At 40.0% G+C, this 15,601-nt stretch overlaps 1 protein-coding gene across 3 annotated transcripts in view; it reads left to right on the forward strand.

Annotated features, from left to right (window-relative positions):
• Positions 1-3,205: 3,205 nt before the first annotated feature.
• The window catches only part of LOC109033965 (clarin-3), a 160,561-nt gene continuing 148,165 nt past the window's right edge, over positions 3,206-15,601 (forward strand). For 2 of the 3 annotated variants that reach the window (XM_019046851.2, XM_072303164.1), the window contains exon 1: positions 3,206-3,641. The gene's annotated coding sequence lies outside the window, so the exon portion shown is untranslated. The remainder of the gene's footprint in view (positions 3,642-15,601) is intronic. The other variant, XM_019046850.2, reaches the window with a different exon arrangement.

A 15,601-nucleotide genomic window follows, 5' to 3' on the forward strand; every position in this document is an offset into this window, starting at 1 on the left:
TCTATTGGATCTTTTAAAATGAGAAAAGGCTGTTGAAAAATGTTGCTTGAGGGAGTTCATCGGGTATGCTATACAATTGGGTGAACTGTGCTACAATGATTAAATCGAGCTTTGATTTTTTAAAATTGAAGGATTCAGCAAAAACAGCTAGATCCATCCAGATGGATCTCCGCATTCTGCGAAAAATATGTAGATCCAAATATGGATCGTCTATCCAGGTGGATGTAGCGTTTTCTCCATCAATTGTAACACTGCTTCCTGCGAAGAATCTTACAATGTGTATTTATTCACAGTCAGTCATAAAAACTTAAAAAAATAGAGCAAATCAAATACAAGGGTAAACTTAACCCATGAAAAATTATTACCACTCGAAGGATGTTGTCTGGCCTACCTTGAGAATTGAAGGGGAAATACGTATTTGCGTAACCACATTTCCTCTTCGTGTCAATTCTGTTTACTTTTAATTTCTGATTGAAAATTTCCAATGCGCGTTGGAATATAAATTTTTAACGTTGAGGTGAATTTTATTAGAGGTCGGATTAATTGATCGCTAATGGTTTCATATGTCTCCTTTAGCCTGATTTGGAATTTTCGCGGTAGGTATTAATGTCTAAAAATTGACTAAAAGAGAAACAATTGTCAAAGAGAAGCCATTATATCAGGCTCATTTTTTTAAAGAAAATCATGAATCGTTATTATCCCCATGCATGTGATTTTACGCACGAGCCAGTAACAACGACTCTTTAAGAAAACTTTTATCCATAATAATGGCAATTTTTTATTTATTTTAAACTCTGTGAAAACTTCATCCGTTTCAGAACATTTTTTTAAACTGTGCAACTCCATTTTAACGTTTCAAAATGTCATCCCAGAATGTATATGTCTATAGGGAAACTGTTGGAAAATTCAAACGGAAAATTTCACTGACTGTTTTTCTCCTGATCAAAAACAAAATTCAGGAACACTTCAGACGAATATTTTGCACCCCTTGAATGGAAATACGACCCCGATATGCATGATTTCAATCTCGAGGTGTCACCAAAATATAGAGCGTTCCTATGCTTCGCATTAAAACATTGTTGCCAAATTTTCCACACTCTGAATAATAAATCGGCAACCGGCCGAATCCCCACGTGACCAAGACAAGTATTCTCTCGCTTGTCAGGGCTGCGGTCCGATTATTGAAACTGATAGACAAAGCTATAGACAAAGACGACAAAAGGGATTTGGAAAGATCCTATTGGTGGAAGCAGGTGGTGGCAATGGACATAGGAGGTAGGTAATGGACTAACTGACGGCAACCCACTAAAGACACGACAGTTAGTCCATCATTTTTTTCCTTAGTCTATAAGAACCAACCATGTCAACCAGTAAGATCGCTCCATACTCCCTATGTCTTCGTTGTCTATCGCTTTGTCCATCAGTTTCAATAGGTAATCGCCCCGCTGACTTGCTGCCGAAACACTAATCCCAAAAACTGATAATAACCTCGTGACGGTAATTTGCATAAAACGTGTGCAAAACTGAAATCGCTGGGAGGAAACATCCGCGAATGCTCATTTAACGACCCTCGCCGAACCGAGAGTTACACAATTTGATGAAAACCAACAATGACGTGTCACGGCGACAAACGAGAGTTTCGGTTACGGGCGCCGTACCACCTGGTCGTGTTCGGAGGGACGATAATTAGCAGGGGCCGCCGATCCGATGCTCCCGGGAACCTGTGCGGGAGGCGAAGAAAGTTACCTGGATCTCTGGATGCAATCCCCCCCCCCCCCCCCCAACCGGCGCCGCGTGAGCTAGGCCCCGACGCACAGTGCGGCCCTCTGTGGACAAAAATAAAAAACTCACAACTCGACATCTGAATTTTTTTTATGGAGTTTGACATCTGAAAGATATTTCTGACACACAATGATGGTTCATTTTCAAATTTTTCCTCAAGTCTGCTTTAATTTTGGGTAAAAATTAGGCGGGAAATTGGTCGAGAAGGAACGAGAAGTCCAAAACTTAAATTATTTATACGAGGAAAGGCCATGTCAGGAGCACCAATTATCAAAGGAATAAGTCAATTACTAAAACCACCAATAACTAAAGATATGGTTATACAAAAAATCATTATAAAAGCATGAGAAGTTACAACATTATGTAAATGTTCATTTGATAAAAAAGACCCAACATTCATAAGTTCAGAACGGATAATTATACTAAAAGAAGTTACAATTAATCCTCTCCTTTAATATTCATTTGAAGTTGACTTCTCTTTCCCGTGTATTTCTTATAGACCAGTGTCCATAAGAAATACACGGGAAAAAGACGTCAACTTCAAATGAATATTTCTCGCTTGAAACGCAAAATTCTCTGTGTAGTTGACATTTTCTTAATCCTCAATATCCAACTTCAATTCTGCCGAAAAGATCTTGCGACTTTTTCCGACTATTAGAGATATTCGAAGTTAAAGTTTGGGTGTTTCACGTCGCTTTTACGTGGTCAACATAGGGCTGATTCGAGGTTGCCGACTTCAAAGGATTTTTTCTCGAAAAATACGCAAAATCCTCAGATATAACATTTTCTAATTCTTTGGGGGTTTTAATTTGATAGCGCCAAAGGGTTTTCCTATGTCGGTGCTACTATCTTCATTATTTAAATTTAAATGTTTTCACTGCGAAAAAAAATCTCGGTGTATTTACCAAGAAAACGGTAAAATTACCAAGAAGTCATGGTTCTATTTGATCCCAGTTTTTTTTGGTAAAATTACCATTTATGGAATTGGTAAATTTACAAAAAATCTCGGTAAAATTATTGAACTTTCTCGGTAATTTTACTGGACCTTGGTAAAAACGCCAATATTTTTTATCGACGTGGTAGAATTACCGAGATAAAATGGCAAAGTTACCGGGAATTGATTACCAATAAAAGTGGTATTCTTACCTGAAAAAACAGTAACAATATCGATTTTTGGGTAAGCTTACCAGTCTGTCTTGGTAAAATTACCAATACTTGGTAAAAAAAGTGAGATGGTAAAGGTACCAACTGACCTTGGTAAAAACGCCGAGAATTTTTTTCAGTGTTTTCCAGATTTTTGTCCGCATCGTCCATGAGGATGCCACACTGTGCGACGCCTGGCCGGGGGAGGGGGGCTAGGGGGCAGCCGGGTAGAAACTACAACTACTCAGCGTGAAATTCTGGATCATGAAAACCGTGAGCTCATCCGAAGAGGACGACCAGGCGACCGACCGCATCACCCATACCAGCCGGGCAGAGCGCCGAACCCGCGGCAGTTGGTGAACCCACCTCAGTTCGTTCGCACCGGCTGCGCAGTGCGTTTCGCTCCAGTCCGCTGTCCGCGCATCAACCGGTTTCGATCATTGTTTACGGCCGGTTTCCGCCCGGCACCACGCGCTTTTGAGAATTCGTGCACTTTGAAAATTTGACGCGGGATTGGTGAATTTGAGTCAATCTCCAGCTTGGATTATCGGAGAGTGTGTGTGCATTTTTGAAACAGATTTGTTTTGAAGTGGTTTTACACCCGAGGATTTTCTTTTTTGGATAGTGCGTATTGATAGTTGAAGTGAAAAGTGAAGTGAGTGATACGTATTGTGGATATGATACTGTGCCGAGAATACGGATGATACTAATATGAGGTTCGTAGCTCTTTTTCATTACAACCCCATGGGGTTAACCAGATAAAAAGTTTCTTGGTGCTGAAAGAAACGTGCAACAATTGATTCAGCGAGGATCTGACTAAATGTTTAGACGGTCCCTAATAACGCTGTTATGTTGAGGAAGAACGCCGTATGAATCAGCAGACATTGCCAACATTTCTCTATTGTAAAATGCGGGTTTTCAGGGAAATCTGTGGTTATTTTTCCTCCAATTTTTCAGAAAATTTTACTCGCAGTTAGATTCAAATTATCTGGAAACTTCAAGAGAAAATTCATAATTTTTCTTAGAAGTAAACTTTTTACTTGAGGAAATTTGGCAACTCTCGAATGTACATACGGCGTTTTTCCTTAACTTGGCAGCGCAGCCATCATTAATTTCGGCCGATGAGATCTTTGAAGGCCAATGATCAAAATTAATCTGGTAGAGTCTTCCCATAAATGACTGTAGGAACTTTGGGCAGAAGGTGGTGCTTTGGGGAGGAGTGCCTGATGAATCTGTTTAAAGTATGCTAAGAGGGGAAGGAAGGAATTAAAACGTGGAAGAGGGGAGTGAAAAAATTGGAAAAAGTGCCTATTGTTACTTGGATGGCTCCTAACGATAGTCCATCATAATTATCGGCTTTATGTGATGGTCGTTTGAGACTACCAATCGCATATAACCTAGTCAGAAGTCGCACTCATATGACCATCTGATCCTGAAGCAATTGATTCACCTCTTGATCATTCAAAAATAGTCCGACGTTTTGTCACTAATTTGTATCGGTCGACATATCTATAATTTTTGAGAGCTATGACAGACCGACTTAATGCTCGTGGAAATCTGCAATTCCAGGACTTCGTTTTTTTAGCCCTTATTGGCATTACATCTTTATTGAATTTTAAGAACCTTTAGAGCAATATCTTTTTAAAAAAGCTGTTTTTGGCCAAATCATAAGGCATGCTGCTTTACTTTAGGTAAAAGGAAACAGCGAAATTGTTCGTAGGAAAACTAAAATCTTTGAAAGTAAAAGTTACACTGATGTCAGAATACCTTCATCGTCAAGATTATCGTAGACTCTCTGTTAAAATATCAAATTACTGTGTTTCTACATGAGTTGTGACAAAACGATTGAAATATTAACACAAAATTGCGTCCATCTTGCTGAAAACAACTCTGGCACGGTTTTCTGCGCGGTGCATGCATCCTAAAGAAGATTGCAGGGGAAATCAAAATCAAGGCACTGAGTAAGTAACTATTTTAACGCCTAGGAGCTGATTTTGCCTATACGGGCAAATGAGGGCGAATCATGTTCGATTGAGCCGCGCCGCTCAAATTTAAGTTCTGTTGTGTAGTGGGTGTTTGATCAACAAATTTAGTGAGCTACTATTATGAACAGTCTTCTTCACGTATGAAATATCCTATCCAATCAGAAGTCACCTAAAATTGAATGATAATCCTTTTGGTTTTAGTGTCGACAGCGCAGAGAAGCGAGGCAAAGTGTTGATTTCAAGAATGACATGCCGCGAGCACTGAGCGTGGAAACCTATAGTGCGTTTACTGCATGACTGTTCCCTATTTATCTCACACGAAAGCCATTAATTCAAAGGTCCCCTTCTTTTTGAGATCGCGGAATAAACCCCTGCCGTGTTCAACAGAAAAGCTCGCTTAGCCAAGAATTACCGGACTCGCGGAGGAACATACATCATTCTCGGTCGCATGCCAGGACCCTCCTCATTTCCAGCCTGTAAAAGACTGGAATTACAACAAACAGGTTAAAAAAGAGAAAAGAAATAAAAAGCTGGGGAATAATTTAGGGCTTCGTCTGATAATGAAAAAAGACGAATAGCTGTCAGCATTTAAGAAGGGTGTCCACCCATAGAGGATGTTAAAGCTACTATGTCGGCCACTACTGCACTGCGCTAAGGAAGAATGTCGTATGAACATTCAAATGTTGCCACAATTCACCTCGTAAACTTTTAAGTTTTGAGGAAGTTTATGAATTGTTTCTCTTGAAACTCTCAAATGATCTAGATTGAATAGCAAAAATAGTATGGAAAATGCAAGGACAAAAATTGAGAAGTTTGCCAAGAAACTCGCATTTCATCAAATGAAGTTTGGCAACGTGTTAATGTTCATACGGTGTTTTTCCTTGGCACGGTAGTAGCAGCTGTTGGTCTTCCTGTCTTACTTTTCCTTCGTGTCATTAAATTTTTTTCCTCGTCAGGTGCTACGGTATAAGACCATAAATTTTTCGTTGAGTAAGAGGTCAAGGTCAGAAATTCATAAAGAGGCTCCACAAACGAACAGAATCATACATTTTGCTTAATTTTTTTATTTTCTCGAAGAAAATAATGATCTTAATGGATTCATCCAAAAATTCACCAAATAGTCTTCCTATGAGGAAGAATAATTAGAAAATCTCAATGAATGCATGAAGATATCCAATAAAATTTGCTACCTTCCTAATTGCAAAACGTTTATCTCGCCAGTTTTACAAGCAACTTATCAAAGCTTTTTACGACTCTACACCAAAATTGGACATAGGGAAGGAAAATGCCATGAATTCAAATCCTCTGCATGTCATCATACCTTTAATGTGGGGGTATAGATCTCAATTTTAACGTGAGTCTTGAAAAGCATGGAATTTTACGGACAACAGAGTTCATCTCAAAATACAGTTAATCCGCCTACACACTAAAAAAATTCGAGCACCATTACTAGGACAGAGTTTAACAATACCGTGCTAAGTTGCATTGAGTTTGAACCAAGGGATAGGGATTTGAAGTTTTATTACTCAGTTATAATCAACGTCAAGAGCAAAGTTTAGAGACTTTTTCCACGATCAAAATATTTTTTTTCGAATTTGGATTGGGTTGTATTTTACAATAAGGAGCCACTATCTCTGGCTCCTTTGTAAAAGCACCTTTCTGCACACGGGAACCGATGGCATATCTTTTGTTTCTAGAACGAGCCAGAAATAGTGGCACCTTATTGCAAAATGTGGTCACATTTTTAACAGAATTGAACTCAAAGCTACTGCAAACTAATTTTTTATCCAAAATGCGAGTAGGTACTGTTAAGGTGATGCGATGGACGCCATATTTTGTGTCAGAACGGCATCCGATATAGCGCATCAATTGGTTCCATTTTTTAAGCTATACTCGTCATTTTTCTCCAATTTTGAGATGGCAATTCTGTTGTCAGGAGACTAAAGCACTCACTTACCAATTTTAACAAAGAAATTCAACGTAATAAAGGCGTGCTTTTTTTTAGAGAGAAAATATCGAATTCGAGTGCAGTTTCGATATCAGTATCGAATGCGATGTTTTCTCTCTAAAAAAACCACGCCTTTGTTACGCTGAATTTCTTTGTTAAAATTGGTGAGTGCTTTAGTCTCTTGACAACAGAATTGCGATCTCAAAATTGGAGAAAAATGACGAGTAGCTGAAAAAATGGAACCAATTGCTGCGATATATCGCATGCCGTTCTGACGCAAAATATGGCGTCCATCGAATCGCCTTAAACTCTGTCGACTACATCCACCTACGATACAGGAAAAAGATGTTGGATAAAGTCATGTCCCTCGATACATCGGAAACACAAAACAGCGAAACCTTTAAGAGAGGAGGGCACAACCCGGCATGAGTAATTACCAGCTAAAGGGTTCTCATTCGCTACGCAACAGATCGGTCTCGCTGGGGCACCACATCACCATCCCCCAAATCGCAGGTGGGACTCGCAACAGGGGGTGAAACCTTTCTTTCCCTCGAGCCTTATTACGGCCTATCGCAAACCAATCAACCCTCGTGAAGGCCCCTTTTGTTTACGCTCTCGCCCAATCCTCAAATCCAACACCTGACGCTGCGCCCTCGTTCCTGTTAATTTCGAAACATTTTTAATTTCTCCGTTTGTTTGTCCTGTTGTCGGCGCTTGAATATTTTCCTTCCCTCGTCGGAAAGCCACCCGCGCTAAGCCCTACAATCAGAGCGCTCCTATTGAGTTCTTTAATTGAAAAGTGGGAGTAAATCTGTAGCTTTGAGCCGTGAGGTCGTGACTAAATGTTTGTCCTTTATGAACGAGGAAAATGTTCGTTTCCTCTCGCTGGCTGCTATTCGTTTCTCTAAAACTTTGAACTTTATTATCAGGCGTGTTTGGGTCACTTTTAATACATTTGGAACGCTACTCGACTAAATAAAATAAATGATTGTCGTTAAATATAGATTAGGAAAATATTCGTTTTCTCACCTTGACTGTTTGTAATTCATCTACAATTTTGGACCAGAGGCGGATCTAGCAATTTGGCAACACCGGGTTTTCTCCATTTAAACCTATGTTATAAGTAATCGATTGTTGTCGGAGCACCTGGCCTCTCCAATAATCGATACAGTTCCATCATAGGTTTAAAAGGAGGAAATCCGGTGTTGCCAAATTGCTGGGTCCGCTAATGTTTTGGACTATGATCAAACATTTTTGGGCTGCTTGTATTACGTATGCTGGAATTCAAATTTTGAAAGTCTAAGTAAACGTACTTCATTTCCATGGAATAGAGACGGAAACAATAATTTTTCGTATGGTTGTACCTTAATTCTAACATATTCACAAGAAAATGCCTCAATTTTTCACTAAACTTCGGATTACTTATTCTGAACTTTATTTTAAAGACTTACTTTTAAATTAACATTTGGTTTGGATCACCGAACAGAGGATTGGATCGATTTAACACGCGTGTTGAGCGACCAAGTTGTGCACTTGCGTCTGCATGATTTTCTTTCTACTCAAGAAAATGATCTGGAAGAGGAAATTTCTTAACCCTGAAATGTAGGTAGGCATTTGACTGAAGCTATTAAATTATTAGCAGGCTGCCTCAAATGCTCGAAGTGATGCGGCCTTAGATGTGAAACGGAAACAGGTGCTCTCGTCGTTATTAAGCACTCTTAAGGTGCTGAATCGAGTATCTCATCCGCGCGCCGAAAGTCTCCGGCGCAGTAAAGGTGAAATAAACTCGCCAACTTATTTTTTCTCTTTTTATGAAGCCATCCCTTTAATTTTACACCCCGCGATTACGCGGAGGAAAAATATGAGTCGGAGTTTTATTGTTCTGCTGCTGAGGCAAGCGTGAAAAGGGACTTGAGCATGAAGGTGCCTTTAATGCTCATAAACTCCCCAGATTCGTCCCGTAAGAGGAGAGGAGCTTTTTAATTATTTTTAAGAAGGGTCTATTCATGTATCGCAGTGTAGAGGTCGGTGAGATAGGAATAAAGTGCGCATTCTCTACCGTTTTAACCTTTTTTATCTTGCCTAAACTCGAATAAATTAAAACGATTATAATGAAAATTGAGGTACGTTAAGGTGTTTTTAAAAATCCACCTTGTCGTTTCCGAGACTCGCTACTGGATGATTTGATTTATCTTTTTACCAAACTATATTATGTCCCTGCAACAAAGCTGGACGCCTTAATATGTGTGACTGACAAAAATTTAAATTCTGCATTTAATGAAATGCTCATCGCCGGCAGATAGTTAACTTTTGAAGGTGCACTCAGTTCAGGTGAATATCGTCAAAGGGATCTTGAGTTAATTTGAACGTTTAGAAAGTAAGAATGTATTAAACATATATTTAAGTGCGGTTTTATTAGTACGCACCTAAATATTATTAAATATACTCTTCTATTTCTCTCTCACTTGCTAATGGTTTTTAAATACCTTTCTTTTATTGAAAGACTATTTGTATTGTATGAATTGCTGAGAATTTCGATGAAAATATTCGTTCAAAGGCTAAACATAATTAGAGATACCATTGAAGGTTTTTTTGCAAATTTTAACAGTGAATTATTTGTTACACAAACCAAGCCTTATATTTTCCAAAAAGCATCAAGAATTAAAATTGCAACCCAAGTGAGAATATATATAATTTTTTTCTATCCTAGTGACTGTCTGCCTAAGCATTTGAAAAAATACGTGATTTGACTATTTGCCTGGGGTATATGCAAAAAATATCCAAGCAAAACGGATTGGATTTGGACACCTGCGTCCATTTACATGACGCAATTTCCTGTTTTAGCCGTATGTTTGGCAACAAGGCATGACCAGTTCTTTTGATCTTGATTTTGATCTATGCCCACTGCTCCCGGTGCAACGACTCGCGGTGCCGGGAAATTAGCCACCTCTGCATCTCCACCACCGCACAGTGGAACGGAACATTGGGAAAGACGAACAAAACATTTTTTATTTCAACTGTACAAAATTAATGTTTATTCCGTCCCCATATCGATTTTGGGGGTGCTTTAGCTAGATAATTTTACAAGAAAATAAATGAACCACTTTCCTAACTCTGCATTTGATTTTATCGAAGATATATGCTTTCGAATAAGTCTCCATAGCATGTCCGATATGTTCCATCGACGCGTTCCACTGTGCGCCTCCTTCTGAATGCCCGGAATGCAAATGCTTCCTGTTTAAAACGATTGCAGGCGGATTCTTCTTCGCCGCAGGAGCCTTTTGCCGCAGCATTTCTATGCACTCTTTATTTTTAATCATTTATTTATTCTTTTTTTAAATTTTTTTTTGTGACGTCGCAGACTTCCTATCATTCTTTATTTTTTTAACGAATAACTACTCAACGGCCATTTTTTAAAACTCCCGTGATTTGTCTTCTCTGTGCGAAGAAAATTCTGCCAAAACTTCAAGGAATGATGTCAATTTGTTCCCTTTAAAAAAATGACAAAGAGGCGGAGATTTTCAGACACCGTAAACGTGATATGTGATTACGGACTTACGCCCTAAATATCCATTCTGACATCATGGGCTCTGAGGTCCATAAGAATACACATGCACATGAAAAAGGCTCAAATCTCAATTGATACAGTTTTTTTATTTAGATAAGTCCAATTTGGTACACATATTTTAAAAAATTGGCCTTATCCTAACGGCCAATAGAAAAATTAAAACACGAAAAGCATTAATTAAGCTACAGTGTTAAGAGCCAGCTTTGTGCCCATCTATTGGGCGGTTGTCCATGTCTTTCTCCTCTACGAGGGCTCTAAAATAAGTGTGCCTCCATAAATATACTGAGAAAGAATAATTTGAAAAAAATTGGTAAACAAAATAGTTTATTTAGATGCTTTTCACTCTACAAACCGTTACACAGACGACTGCTAGTCAAGAATTGAGAGAATACAACCGAAGCCGCAAGCAGGGAAGGCGCTGCCTAGAAATATTGGTATACAGGGGCGAAGGAGGGGGGGGGAGGGGGTACGCAGAGTAGAGCAGCAAGGAGCGCGGGCACCCAAAGAAAATCGTTGCCTTTTCGTTTCGGAACGTTTGAAATTTTCCAGATGCTCGAGCAGTGTTGACATTAGAAAGTGGGTCAGATTTGATTAGTTTATTCCTGCGTAATTAAGAATTGTTAGGAGCTCCCGGTTCGGCTAGACGTTTAAAAAGCACCACAGTCTTGATTATGCGTGCAGCGTGGTCGGATGGTCGGTGGAAACCTCGCGGACGGATGGTTTCTGTGCCCGATCTGGCAACGGTGAGGAATGTCGCCCTTGCCATTAAGATTTTCCGAACTTGCGACCTCAGGAAATAGTTAACGATTCTGAGTTTACTCACGCTTGGTGCGCGGGCCTACTTAGTCGCTTTCGTGGAGGAGGAAGGAGATTGGCTGCATTAATGGTAGGGAAAACGGAACTATTATACAGTGTGTTTCAAAGTTGAGAGAAAAAAACATAATTTTGACCCAAATATTGATTAAGAGGATTTCCTTTCAAAACTGTTTTTAAACGTTTCTAGGGGCTGCTATTATTCCACGATGGAGTTAAATTACACTCCCGCCTACACCGAACAATAGTGATGCTGATATGACATTCTGGATATAAAAAAGTATGCGACAACTCACAAAACGCTGAAATAACCACCACAGCAGTTAGTTTTACATCTTGAAATTGCCAAAGTAACTGCTACAGCGGTCAGTACAGCGTTTTTTGAGTTCTCACACACTTTTTTACATCCAGAATGTTAAATGGACTGCATTTTGCAATTTGGAACTATAAATTCTGGCTCTTCTGGATGAACACTTATGTGCATAGGGAAACTAATGGCACATACGATGTTTTTAAACCGGGCCGGAATTTATAGTTCCTAATCGCAAAATGCAGTCCAAATGATGATCACTTTTTTTTTGGGTGGGAGCAAATTCATTTTCATGAGGAGTGCAAAACTCACTTCGCCTAAAGTCATTTTTGGGAGAGTTACACCATTCCAGGTCCTGGATGTCACAAATGGGCAGAAAGATTTTGCAGTTAGGACCGTTGTTCGTTATATTTGGTCTATACCGGATTCCTTTCCTACATTCTGTTAGTTTCCTGTCGTGCCCTTAGTTCCCTATTCTATTCGAGTTCATAATCTTTGCAACTCATCGAGAGTATGACCTTTCTGCCCGTTTGTGACATTCATGAGGCCTAAAAATGAGAGCCAATCAAAAATGTGTGCCATAGGGCATAACTCTCCCTACAAAGGGACCATAGCTCTACCTTCATCCGGTCTTAATCTTCTTCGCCCATCGTCATTCGCCCCACGTCCGCTGACTCCATGTGTCGTGAGTTCAGATGGAAACGTGGCCAGTATACGCCCGAGTATGAAAGTGAACGTCGCATCCCCATTTTTAACCGCGGTATTCCGTTCCCAGTTCTCCTGTTGGTTGCAGCTCCAGGAGTCATTTAAATTTTAGTATAGGCAAAAAACAAACAAAAATTAATGAATTTGCCTTGTGCGATGCAGAAAATTCACTGTTTGCGCAAAAATCCACACAACCACCAATTACACCAAACCAACCAATTACACGTAAAAATTAAATTGCCCAATTAAAGTTGGTAATAGCTGATGTGGCTTGGTTCCTTTCTGCTTAACGCAGTACAAGTTTATGAGCACGTCGTCGTGCGGGGATGTCTGAAAAATCGCTATTATTTTGAGCGCAAATGAGTCATTTGGCTGCAACGGAGTGTTCGATTGTCTCTCGAATGTCTGAATCAATCCCAATCACGATTGAATCGGTTATTTACAAAAGGGCTCAAGCGCCACTTTGTTTTTTCCCTCTTACTCGGCTCAAATCACATGAAAATTTTTGAAACAACTATATTCAAACCTCAAATTTATTGCCTTCTTTACAGATGATAATTTTTCTGAACTCAATGATTCAGAGCGGGCCTGATTAAACTTATTTTACTGTTTTTCTCGAATTCTCATTTTTGGCGGTTGAGTCTTTTTGTAACTGACCGATTCAATTTCTTGCCAGCTTTACTGTCCTATGGAAAAACGCCGCACGAGCCTTTGGACGTATCCAAATTTGTCCTCTATAACAGAAGACTTTTCTGGGAAACTTACAAAGATCGTTCTTCCAATTTATCGGATAATTTTTTCCAGAGTTTAATCTAAAGGTTTTGAAAATTTAAAGGAGACATGCATAATGTTAACTTTACTTAGGGAGGCATATTTCACCGGCGGAACTTGGCAAAATCCGGATGTTCATACGGTGTTTTTCTCTAACGCAGCAGAAAGCTTGGTGGCCGGCGAGAAAAACCGACAAAATTCATTCGAGTGGATGGCCACGCCACCCGGGGCAGCGGTAAAGGGGGCCGGGGGGGGGGGGGAGGACGGGGCAATCAACCAAGGCCCATCCTAACGAGCCGGTGATTGTGACGTGCCTCGCCTTATCACCGGAGCAATTTGTCCAACTGTTGTCTAAGCGGCGGGGAACCCGCTCGGCCCCGCAGCTCGTGACAGAGCAAAAAGCTCGACACTTGACGGCGTTGGATTCGTCAGGAAGGAATACATGGTCGTATCAGGTTAGCTTGAGGATATCCGGATTGCGTTTTGCAGAAACCACACTGAAAAAAATATCGGTGTTTTTACTAAGAAAAGGGTAAAATTACCAAGAATTCAGGGTTCTATTTGATCCCAGTTTTTTCCTGGTAAAAATTACCACTTATGGAATTGGTAATTTTACCAAGAATCTCGGTAAAATTATTGAACTTTCTCGGTAATTTTACTGGACCTTGGTAAAAACGCCAATATTTTTTATCAACTGTGGTAGAATTACCGAGATAAAATGGCAAAGTTACCAGGAATTGATTACCAATAAAAGTGGTATTCTTACCCGAAAAAAACAGTAAAAATACCGGTTTTTAGGTAAACTTACCAGTCTGTCTTGGTAAAATTACCAATAATTGGTAAAAAAGTGAGATGGTAAAGGTACCAACGGACATTGGTAAAAACGCCGAGAATTTTTTTTCAGTGCAGGGTTTTTTTCTAAAGGAATGGGTTCTGCTCCTGAAGATTATCGGCCGATTGGACGTATTTCTGCTCAACGGAACTACATATGCACGGATGGGAAATATGGGGTGTCCTCTAGAAAGCTGCATCAGAAGCAATGTGAAAGTGGGCATGATTCCTTTTTTGGAAATGGAAAAGCGAGATTTTACATTTTATCAAACGGAGCCAAGCGCCAACTGGACTGCGTTCAGCAGGAAGGATCCAAGCCACATCAGCTTTTGCCAAACTTAACTAGGCATTTCAATTCTTTACAAAAAGGTTTTCGTGCGGATTTCTTTAAAAAAATTTTAAAGAATTTGCCTCGCACTATGGAGAAAATTCACTGAAATTTGCACAGTATCCGCATCGTTCCATGTAAAAAATTTAATTGCCTAATTAAATGTGGCAATAGCAGATGTGGCTTGGTTTCCTTCTCTTACCGCAGTCCGACTGTTTGCTAACTCATGAGCCGTGGGCATGTGACAAGAGCGTTGTGGACAGGGCTCATGAGTTAATGATTCGTCAACGGGGCGTCGTCGTCGTTCCGTCATGGTCGCCGCTGACGTCACTGGCGCTCTGGAATTCCCATTTATTCTCACCGCCCTCAATTCACGAGCGCACCCCTTCTTTCCCACCCACACATATGTCAGTTTAGCAGAAATACGTTCAATTATTATTGAAAGGGCCCGCAAGGAAAACCGTAAGATTATGTGTCAATTAAATTAATTATGTTATTCCGTTTGAGATGATTTTCCGATGCCTTAAGAATGTCCTGGGACCGTTTCTTCAACTGCTATACCTCGCTGCCGTAGGAGTATAAGCTTTCATAATAATTAAATGCTGCACCAATAAATCACCTTGTAAACATATAATATAAAATGATAATAGACAACCATTTTTTCCATTTAGTGAAATATAGTCCATGACCTATCCTAATTGCCTTAAACCTAACTAATACATCGAATAATTGAAATTGGTGAGAAAAGAGCTAGAAGAGAGAGGCTCTTCCGCATCTGCGGCGTAATTAATTTAAATTTTATGCGCGGAAAGATATCCGCTCCAGAGAAAATATTCGCGTATCTGAGGAATTCGGTTTTCGAGTCCTGAGTTTATGCAAAGCAAGCGGAAACAGTTGGTATAAGCAGAAAAGAATCGCTGGACGCGCGGACTTGTGTGCCGGACCAAAAAAGGACAAGATTCATGAGTCGGCAATTACTCGAGCCTTAAGGTTGCCAATGTGCTTTTCCGATTCGTTTAAACCTCTATTTTGCTCTGGGAGGAGGTTTTTTTCCCACAACCGATGTGTCAGCCGAGCGCAATATTCTCCCCCGCAAACCAAACAGACGCGTAAAATTGAATTTCCCCTGCCATTGCCTCTGATTACCGCCCGCGAGTAATAAGTCTGGAGGCAGTTGCCGGACTTCTCGACTCTATTTGAACTATTCTGCCGTGCTAAAGAAGAACGCCGTATGAGCCTTCAGACGTTGCCATATTGCCTTCGATAAAAAGCAAATTAATGGGAAAATCTTGAGTATTTTTCCTCAAATTTTTCAGACAATTTTGGTCGCAATTCCATCTAAAATATATGCAAATGTCGAGGGAAAATGTGCTTAAGGTGATTCGTCAAGCTCAAAAGAAGTGGTCGAACTGGCATG

The sequence above is a fragment of the Bemisia tabaci genome, chromosome 8 (assembly GCF_918797505.1).
Source record: "Bemisia tabaci chromosome 8, PGI_BMITA_v3".
In the NCBI taxonomy this organism is placed as follows: domain Eukaryota; kingdom Metazoa; phylum Arthropoda; class Insecta; order Hemiptera; family Aleyrodidae; genus Bemisia; species Bemisia tabaci.